Below are 11187 nucleotides of genomic sequence, written 5' to 3' on the forward strand. Positions count from 1 at the left end.
TACATTCTGGATAAAAGTCCTTTGTTGATGAAATTCAAAAATTGATTCTAAAATTCATATGGAAATACAAAGAACCTAGAATAACCAAAACAACTTTGCAAAACAACAAAGTTAGAAAAATAATATGACCTGATTTCAAGACTTACTATAAAACTATAGTAATCAAGACAGTGTGCTATGGTGTCAGATAGAAACTTAACTCAATGGATGAACTAGAGAATCCAGAAATAGAACCATGTATATATGGCCGATGGGTTTGGGGGTTTTTTGTTTGTTGGTTGGCTGCTTTACAAATATCTAGGGCAATTCAGTGGAGGAAATAAAAAGGGTTTTAATAAATGATGCAAGATAAAAACTGAATAAATACGCAAAAAAGTGAAACTTGCCATTGACCCATACCACACCCAGAAATTATTTTTTTTAAAGATTTTATTTTTTTAAGTAATCTCTACACCGAATGTAGGGCTCAAACTCACAACCCCGAGATCAAGAGTCACACACTCTTCCAACTGAACCAGCCAGGCACTCCCAGAAATTAATTTTGAAATGGATCATAAATTCAAATGTAAAGCTCCAAATTATCCAACTTTTGGAAGAAAATATAAGAGAAAATCTTACTGACTTTGGGTTAGGCAAATATTTAACTAGGACCCAAGATGAAAAATATTGATTAAATGGCCTTTAACAAAAAATTTTTTTAAATTTTACAACTTTGCTATTGAAAAGTTACTGTTAAGAAAATGAAAAGGTTGGGGGCTCCTGGGTGGCTCAGTCCATTAAACATCTCACTTGGGTCATGGTCTCAGGATCCTGGGATTGAGCCCAGCACAGGACTCTACACTCAGTGAGGAGTCTGCTTGTCCTTCTGCCCCTCCCCATGCTTATACTCTCAATCTCTCTCTCTCTCTCTCTGTCTCTCTCTCTCCCTCTCTCAAATAAATAAATTTTTAAAAAAAATCTCTGAAAAAAGAAAATGAAAAGGTGGGCTATAGATTGGGAAAAAATATATGCAAAGCAAATATCTGGTAAACATATAAACATATGTCTGAAATCATTTGCAGACTGTGTTAAAAATTCTTTTAACTCCATAAGAAAAGCAAACAATCCAATAAAAAAAAGGCAAAGGACTTTAAAGAAGACATAAGGATGATAAATAAGCACATGACAAATTTTCAACATTGTGAGTCATTAAAAAAAATCATTAAAACCACCAGATATCACAAAAATGGCTAAAATTTAAAAACAAATTATAGGGGCGCCTGGGTGGCTCAGATGGTTGAGCGTCTGCCTTCGGCTCAGGTCATGATCCCGGGGTGGATCGAGTCCCGCATCGGGCTCCCTGCTGGGTGGGGAGTCTGCTTCCCCCTCTGCCTCTGCCTCTCTCTCTCTCTCTCTGACTCTCATGAATAAATAAATAAAACATTTAAAAAAAAAATTATAAAACCAGAAGATGCCGAGTGTTGGCACAGATGTGGAGCAACTAGCCTTTTATTCATTGCTTGTGGGAATGCAAAATAAAACTGCCGCTTGGGAAAATAAATTGGCAGTTCTTTATCAAGTAAAATATATACATACTATATGGCCCAGCAATTCCACTTCTAAGTGCTTCTCCAAGAGAAATGAAAATATGTGTCCATACAAAGATCTGTACTCAAGTTCAGGGCTGTTTTATTTACATTAATAATTGTCCCAAAACTGGAAGGACGTCAAATACTCAACTGTCGAAGGGAAAAACTAATGGTGTATTCATATGATGAAATATTCTTCAGCAACAACGGGAATGCATATGGATACATCAACCGCATAGGTGTTCTCGAGAGGCTTCTGTTAAGTGCAAGAAGCCAGACACAAATGATTATATGATTCCATTTATATGAAATTCTAGAAAAGCCAGACTAAAGTGATCAGGGTTGCCAGAGGTCAAGGGACAAGAGAGGAGACTGACTACAAAGAGGCACAAGGAAACTTTTAGGGCTAATCACGATCCTGGTGTGGTTATAGGACTGTATACACTTGTCAAAACTCATTGCTTTACATACTTAAATTGAACTTTATTGTATATAAATTACACCACAGTAAAGCTGACTGCTCCCCCCGCAAAAGAAAGTTGCAATCAGTCTTTTGTGTCTCAGATTGGATAAACAGGTGAGACATTAAGGCTAGATAACATATGTTTCATGGGTTCTTCTGTAAGAGACTTTGTAGAGATACTGGTCCCAACTGATATCCAATCCTAGGAAAACTGCTCTCAATTTGTGCCTGTGGGCCTCTTTGAAACAGTAATCAGGAGTGAATTAAGAAACTGGTACTTTACTTACATTTTATTATAGCAAACAAATTGATCAATACAATTTTGTCAAACAGTTATGGACATATCCAAACAATATGGAGGGACATCCAGCAAATGCCTGAGGCATGTAGCAAAACAGACACATTTTCTATGCATGGATTTTTAATGTGTGATGGGCCAAACGTCTATAGATATCAGAAAATGAAATGTGACTAATGATGTAATGTATGGGGATTAACATAAGAATAAAAAAATTAAAAAAAAAAAGAAAGAAAATGAAATGTGAGTATAGCCTGTTGGCTGGCAAGTCTAATATGTGGGACTCTATATTTGCAAACAGGTGCTGTAGTTAGTTCTGACCATAAATTGAATAACAGATGGAAAGTACGATAATGAAAGGTATTTTAAGAGGTGACAAAATGATATGTACATATCTCAATGAACTTTTAACATGCACAGGAAATCAAAAGACATACACCTAAAAATGTTGACAGTGATTGTCCATGAATGGGTTGTTGATGTTATTTTAAAAAATTCTATTCTATAATTTCCAATTTTTATGAGAATGTATTACTTTCATAATATTGTCTTTAGGTGTATGGAAAAGAATGCAAATGGCATATACAAATGCCTTTCTAGGAAAGAGATTGCCAAACAATTTATCATAAAAGGTAATTTGTTCTGTATTATGTATTGTGTTTACCTGTTCATGTTTTTCCTACTATTGAAGAACTTTGCTAAAATGTTTCCTCACCTTGCAAGTAATGCTGACCTCCAAATAGCTCAGCTTCCCCAAATGCAGGTCACTGGAGCAAGACAACAATGGCTAAGAATACTACCTGGGCAGGTAATTCACAACGTAGTATCAGTCGTGCTCAGGAGTGAAACCTCTCTCATCACAGTTTCTTCAAATGCTATATTCAGTCCAACACAAAGATAGTTTCCTATGACAACAAGCTCATTAGTGTATTTTTAATGTGAGTTAAAGGTACAAAACCATAGAAGTCATTTTCTGGAAAGTAATTGGAGAACAAGATATTTATCTGTATCAAAGCATATGAAATGTGCTGAAAAACTTACAAAGAAAACTGTTGCTGTGGGAAATTTTAAGTATGTTTCATATTGACAACCCAAAATATGAGAAAAATGTCTGCTGCATGTTTGGGGGAATGTGCACGCAAGATAACAGACTTTGAATATAAATGAGTACGTAGAAAACATTTCTGAATGGCTTGAAAGGATATCTGTTCTTTTAAAAATGTATGGATTTATGAAGTAACTACCAGTAAATACGTCAGGGGCTAGAGTTATTGAGCAGGGCTGCAAAGCGATGCATAGCACCAAAGACATTCTCCTTTTACTCACAAAAATACAAAAATGAAAAAGGCAAAAACTTTTTGCAATGGCCAATATATTATACAGGATCGAACTCAATCACCAAACATTATGCATTATATAGCAAATTCACTTGAACCACTATCTGAAACACAAGCAATTGCTCTATCGAAGAGATGACAATATCCAATATTTGGCAGATTCTTGGTACATGCCAATAGCTAGTCTAAGAATTACTGTTTCGTATCAGTTCATGGAATCTTACACTTAGAAATAATATTTTTTCATCTGACTTTACCTGGAAATATTAAGTTGTATGACTGGCCCTTCTTGAGCACCTCTCCCTAAATCCATATCAAAAATATTCAAATTAAGTGTAGACACATTTTTTAAGTAAACTCTACCTCCAACGTGGGGCTCAAACTCAGGACCCTGAGATAAAGAGTCGCATGTTCGCTCAACAGAGCCAGCCAGGAACCCCAGTGTAGATGCTTTTTTAATGTGGCTCTCTCAAGGAGCAAATTAACTCATTCAGACAAAGTTACCATTAATACCAGGGGAAATGTTCCTTTCACATGGACCTTGGGACTACTCAAATCCTACCTGACACTTTCCTGACTCATCATTGCTCTACACTGTACAGCACATTTTGTCAAATTATTTATAATTCTCTGTAATTTGCATGACTTATCCTGTCTATTTACTGTCACATATTAGTGTCTGTCTAGAAAATGTCCATCGGCTTCATTTGAATGCAGTGTTTCCTGCAAAGCTCAAAGCTCCCTGAGGAAAAGTGCCAGTTTTAATTTACCTTTATTTTCCTGGGGCCCAGAACAGTGCTAGGTACACTGTAGGTGGTTCGGTTGCTTTGAGCTGAAGTCCATTAAACTCTAATGCTTAAAAAGAATTTTCCTCACCTTAGGACGCAGTCTAATAACCTTGGGAGAGTCTCAGGTGTGAGGTGATATTAAAGTGCAAGGCTGCCTCTGCTCAGGTAATTAACAGAAGGCAAGCAGGACTCAGCTCGTTTGCAGACCAAGTTTAATAGAAGCATCTTCAGTAGGGCAAAACCAGTTTCTAAGCACAGTGTTCAGTGACCTTCCTTCCTGCCCTGGTGAAAAGTAAATGGAATTAAGAAGTGTCAAACATGCACACTTCTCCATGGCATGCCCAGGCCCTGCTCTGGCTCATTACCAAGTAGATAACTTCAGGCATCTCCATCCACCTTGCCCAGCCTCATTTTCTCCTTCTGTAATTTTGAAATAACCTCAGAGGTCTTAATGAGGCAATCTAAATAAAGCACTCTCCCTAGTCAGCCCTCAACCAGTGACAGCTGTTATTACTACCTCTTAGTAGCCCATTGGTAGAGCAAGGCAGAGTGGATGTTTTGTTGAACGGCAGACTATTGGGCAGATGGTACCATCTGACTGAGAAATGACTGAACCAAAGCAATGGTGGCTGGATTCCTTCCACCTGGTGGATCTGTAGGGCACGCCTACCGAAGACTTAAGATTTGCAAAAACAGTTTTCCCTGCCTGGCAGGAAAAGAGCCACTTTTTCTGAGCTGATGGGCATCCTCCAGGGTCCTCTTCCAGAAGCTCCAAGTAGATGGGAGCCCCGCAGGTACCAGCCCAGGTTCAGCTCCGGCTGCAGTGACCTTGAGCCTTCCCCGCCATGAGTGTAGGGTAGGGGATCCCCTCTAGGCTCCTGGTGAAGCCTTAACTAGCTCAGGAGTTGGAGTTAGGGGTGGATATTCTAGGGAGAGGAGCTGTGTAAAGGCAAGCAGGTGAAGGTCATGGCATATAAGGAATAGGATGCATGCGACCCAGGTGTCTGGCTTCCATGGCTGATTAGCAATGCCCCTCAACTCTGCGGGCCTTGGTTTTCTCAGCTAGGCACATTTATCATCACAACACTCACCTTGCCTGCCTTCCTCAGAGTATTCTTTGATAATCAGAGAAACTATAAGCCCTCATTCTTTCCTCAAGACACCATTTGAGAAATATTTAAGAGATGTGTCTCTCAGCCTCCTTGGGGATATTGGACAAGCCACCGGACTCAGCTTGTCTGGAAAATGGAATACTAACTCCATCTCCCTAGATCAGCGTGGGATATGAAAATTTGCCACAGGCTTCTGCAATTTCCAAGGCCCAGTCGAAAATGGGTGTTAACTAATGAGATGTTTCTCCTAAGAAAACCACTCAAGTTTATGTCTGTGGAATATTGAAAGAGCCAGCAATCTTTCCAGTGCAATACAGAAAAAGAATCAGCTTTGCTGTCTCTCTCCCTCACCCTGCCTGGTTCTTTCTTCCTCTACTCCCATACATTTTTCTTTTAACTTAGCCAGAGTGTTGAACCCAAACTTTTGCCATTTCTTGCCCCCTCTTTTTTCTGTAGGCTGTTCCTTTTCTAACAGATCCTATATACCCCATAATACACCTCCCTTGGAATTAGGAAGACAAAACAATCCTCCAGGGGACCGAGCTCTGTGCCCTGATGGCCTCAGCCTACTCACTCTCTGGTCTGCCCTGGATGTGGCTGAGGCACCAAGAAGCTCCTGGTCCCCTTGGAGATTAGGGTGGCAAGGTTCATAGGGGGTGCATTCAGCACACACATTCTTTGAATCTCTGTAAAAATTAAAATGCAACAGGTATGGTTCCTGCAAATCTTTATGCAAAAACATTCTGCCCATGCTGACCAAGGAAATTAAGTCCATTAGAGCTACTGGTGCTCATCCTTCCTTCCAAGAAGAAAAGACTCATAAATACCAGGCTGCGGTAAACAGCAAGCAAATTGTTTTTAAATGCATTCTCTTTGGCTCTTAAATCTCTTTGGCTTTTGAATGTGAGCAAATTAATATGGTCTTTGACATCAGAAGAGTGAAAACAAGCCACCAAGAAGTAAGTAGATGAAGATTCGAATAGAATCAAATATTCCATACCTTATTGGAAAATGTGGGTCCATCCTGCTCTATTTCTCCCCATGCCCAACAGCCCCCAAAACCATATATGCTTATCTACAATAACAACCCAATGAAAAAAGTCATTTAAGAGATGCCTAGACATATAGCATTATATAGAGTGTAAATAGTAAAATATTAATTTATATCTAACTAAACCCCCAGTGCCTTATGAGGAGGCAGTGTAGCAGAGCTGTTAAGACCTTCGTCTGGGTTTGACTCCTTCCTGGCTCTTCAATATCTGGTGACCTTAATGAAAGTCTTTTAGTATTTCTGAGGTCATAATGCTTGATTAGGGACAACTTGTCCTGAAGATTCTGTTTTTCTAGAACCACTTTTAGGACCATAATCTGTATCGGCATTTAACCAGAAAAGAAGAACCAGTACGAGATAGATGATAAATAGATAAGTAGGCGATAGAGATTTACTACATAAAATCAGTTTGCAATTGTGAGAGCGAAGTAAGCAAGTCAGAATTCACAGGCCAGGCAGTCAGGAAGGATCATGAGCAAAATGAAACTCCATTGGCTGGAGCTGTCACCCACAGACAGGATTTCTTCTCTCTTAAAGGGAAACCTCAGCCCTGATTTTAAGGCCTTCCAAATGATGCAGTCAGGCCCACCCACATAATCACCCTTACTTAAGGTCAAGTGATTAGAGTGACTAATTACATATGCAAAAAAGCTTTGCAGCAAGACCCTGATTAGTATTGCAATCCCTCAGCTAGCGTAGGAGGGACTGTAGTCTACTCAAGTTGACACATGAAAACGTTATCACAGATATTTTAAAAATTGAATAGCTAGGTATCACCTAAAAACATAAAAATAAAAAACTGCAAAGCCTCTGCATTGAAAACTCCTAGGAGAGGTATGTTAAAAGATGTAAAGAAGGGGCGCCTAGGTGGCTCAGTCACTTGAGCATGAAACTCTTGATCTCAGCTCAGGTCATGATCTCAGGGTCATGACTGAGCCCTGTGTGGGGCTCCATGCTGGGCATGGAGCCTGCTTAAGATTCTTTCTCTCCCTCTCCCTCTGTCACTCCCCTACCCCTGCTCACATGCCTGTGCTATCTCTCTCAAAACAACAAAAAAAAGATGTAAAGAAATGGAAGGTTATACCATGTTCATAAATTGAAAGCCTCAATATTACAAAGCTAACAATGCTCCCCAAATTTAGAAGATAAATACAATTGTAATTAAATCACTAGCAGAATTTTATAGATATGTTGAAATCGACAAATGACTTCTAACATTTATCTGGAAATACAAAAAACCAAAAATCACCAAAGCAATCTTGAACAACAACAAATGCTAGATAATTTGCACTCCTGATATTAAACTTACTGTAAAGCTACATTAATTAAGACAGTATAAATTGCCAGAAAAATAGAGTAGTAGATCAAGAGAACATTATAGAATCCAGAACCTGAAACATACATATGAGGTCATTTGATTTACGACCAAGGGGCCACTCCCCGCAATGCAGTGGGGGAAATTATATAATTTTCTACAAATGATTCTGGGTCAGTTGGATAACCATGGAAAAGTAAATCTTTATTCCTGCCTTATAACATACACACGCAAAAATCTGTCCCAGGGGGACTGTAGATCTAAATGTGAAAGGTAAAACAATAAAGCTTTTAGGAGAAAATATATGAGAATATCTTCATGACCTTGTAGTAAGCAAAAATTTCACAAATAGCACCTAAGTACTAACTATAAAGTTTAAAATAATTTCTATTCATCAAAGGAACAGAGTACAGAAATAGACCCCCACAATAGGGAGTCAACTGATAGGGGGTCAACTGATTTTGGCAAATATGCCAAGATAATTTAATGGGGAAAGGAAAATGTTCTTAATAAATGGTACTTAAATCATTGAATCACCATATGAAGGAAAAAAATGATCTTCTACTCCTACTTCAAATTTTATTAAAACAGCAACAATAGCAACAAAACTAAAACTAAAACAAAGCTAAAACTAAGCACGGATAATGGCCTAGTTCTTTATATGAATGCTGGTTACAGAGTTGCGTGTACATTGTAAAAATTTTCCAAGCTGTACACTATCCTTTTCTACATGTGTCCTATGCTTCTATTTTAAAAAATAGTATATATGTGTGTATGTGGATAGATAGATGATAGAGAGATAAATAGAGAGATGGATTGATTTTTTTTTTTTAACTTCATATACCATCATTACATACTGTCTGGAATCCACACCCTAGTTCCACAAAGTTGGAAGTTATCTAGAAGTTATCCCCTCCCTTAACTTTAGTAGTATTTATTTGTGCCATAGTCTGTTTGGGCTGCTATAACAAATAAACCACAAACTGAGTGGCTAATGAACAAAAATTTCTTTCTCACAGTTCTGGAAGCTGGAAGGCGCTAGCATGGTCTGGTTCTAGTTCAGGTCCTCTTCCAAGCTACAGGCTGCTGACTTGGGGCTGTGTCCTCCTCACATGGTGGATGGGGTGAGGGAGCCCTCTGGGGCCTCTGTTATAAGGGCACTAATCCCCTTCATGAGCCCCCCCACCCTCATGACTTCATCATCTCCCACTCCCCACTTCCTAATACGATCACCCTGGGCATGAGGTTTCCAACATATGACTTTTGGGGGAAAACAAACCATCTATAACAACTTGTAACAACTTTATGGTATATCCTACTTTTTTCCCTGTAGTAACATTATCAGGGACAGATTTTATTTCCTCTCTAGACTGTAAATGTTTCCATTAAAGAGAGAATAGCGTTTCGGCCAGAGCCACTGCTAGGTGATGTACATGTTGAAGGGTGAATGAAACTTTTATTTTTAAAGCAAGCCTGAAAACCTCAGTTGTATTTTCTTTTTAAGCAGTTGTCATAGCATTGAAACATTTATGATGAAAAGAATTGCTGACAATGCACAGTGTGAATTAATTTCAGGCATAAATTCTATTTTAAAGATTACTTATATGTAGCACATATGCATTTCAATAAAGTGACATACTGGTACAATTTTTTTAACAATTGAATACTGATATATTTTATTTTTTAATTAAAATGTGTATCTGAACCTGAAGCAGTGGTTTCTACTGGTGTGTGGAAGAGAGAGAGGCATTATGATCTAGCACTCAATACATTTACTGGATACATGGACTCCTGTTGCATGTGCACATTAAATTGTGACTATTTTTCTATCTTCCACTTCCCTCACTAGCCTGGGAGCCCCCTGAGGACAGGGACCACATCTTAACCATCTCTGCATGTCCAGTATCAATTCCACATCTTTACGTGGCACATAGTACTCTCAAGTTATATATAAACTCAGAGTTTTGATGGATAAATAAATAAAACTAACTGAATTACCTGAAATCTAGAGATCTTCCTTTTAAGCCCAGACCAGCTTTGAACTCTTGTACGCCTAACAAAGTAAGAAGATATTTCTTTTCCTTCCTTCTTCATCCCCAGCCTTTCTACCCACACCAAAGGCAATGATAACATTAATACTGCTATGTAAATTATAATTCCTATGTTTAATCCTCTTCTTATCGATTATCTTCTCTTCTTATCACACAATAGATTACACACTGTAGTGTTACAAAACAAAAATGAGAGCTCTTTTGGGAAACCTTGCATCTTTGGTGTCCTGCACGTCCTGGTATGTTGAACATAAATATTCAAGATTCTCCAGGGTTAACAGACCCCACATCAGTGTCATGCCCATCATGAACCCTGCCCTTTAGATTGTTCATCTCTCTAAATATTTCAGGATTTACAAATACACCTTCTTTCAAGTGAACTCCAGTTGGCTGGTAGGGATATTCTGAGGTCCTGTACTGAGACAGATATGGGGGTTACCTTCAGTCTCAGCAGGACAGAAAGCTATAATCAGTTAGGAAGGAAGGATCACTTGCTATCCCCTTTCTGTGTGTTTTAATTATTTAATCCCAATGTGAAAATTGAAATAGTCATTCATTTATTCATTAGTTTTTCCACTCATTCAAGAGTATTGAGCACTGACTACACCGCACCTCTAATAGCCAAGATTAGAGAACTAGCTAAGTGCTCTAGAACATTTACTCATAGGGCCTTTTGAATCCGATATTCTTTTTGTGGTTTGTACAATCGCTTTAACAGTGTTGATGAGTGATATTTCAGAGTGCATCCCTTTGCTAAAAAAAACCCACTATTATCTTTTAGACATTATGCTATTTCATTCAAAGCTGTTCTCTTTCCTTTGCAGGGCAGGGAGGCCACAGGGCACTCAGAAGAGCCAGCCCTGTTGGAAGGCATGCTGGGTAGAATAAATGCTACGATGTGGGTAGTTTATTTTGAAAACCTGGTACACTTTACCAGCTGAGAGTTGGTTACTGCTCCCTGAAGCCAAATTTATTTTCATTTTCTTGTACTATTTCCCATGCAACTTCCCATTGAAAGAAATAACAAGAAACGATATTTCCCGGGGGCCAAGTCAGGCTCTCAGAAGTGAATACTTGGATAGATAAGTCTGGCCCCCCACCCCTCAGATCAAACGACATCCCTGCTCTCATCTAAATTTGGCCAATTTTGACTTGTGAATGTCAGTATTTCAGAGTTTAGGATGTTTTTCTGGGCGCTGTCTTC

The sequence above is a fragment of the Neomonachus schauinslandi genome, chromosome 8, assembly GCF_002201575.2.
Source record: "Neomonachus schauinslandi chromosome 8, ASM220157v2, whole genome shotgun sequence".
Lineage (NCBI taxonomy): Eukaryota > Metazoa > Chordata > Mammalia > Carnivora > Phocidae > Neomonachus > Neomonachus schauinslandi.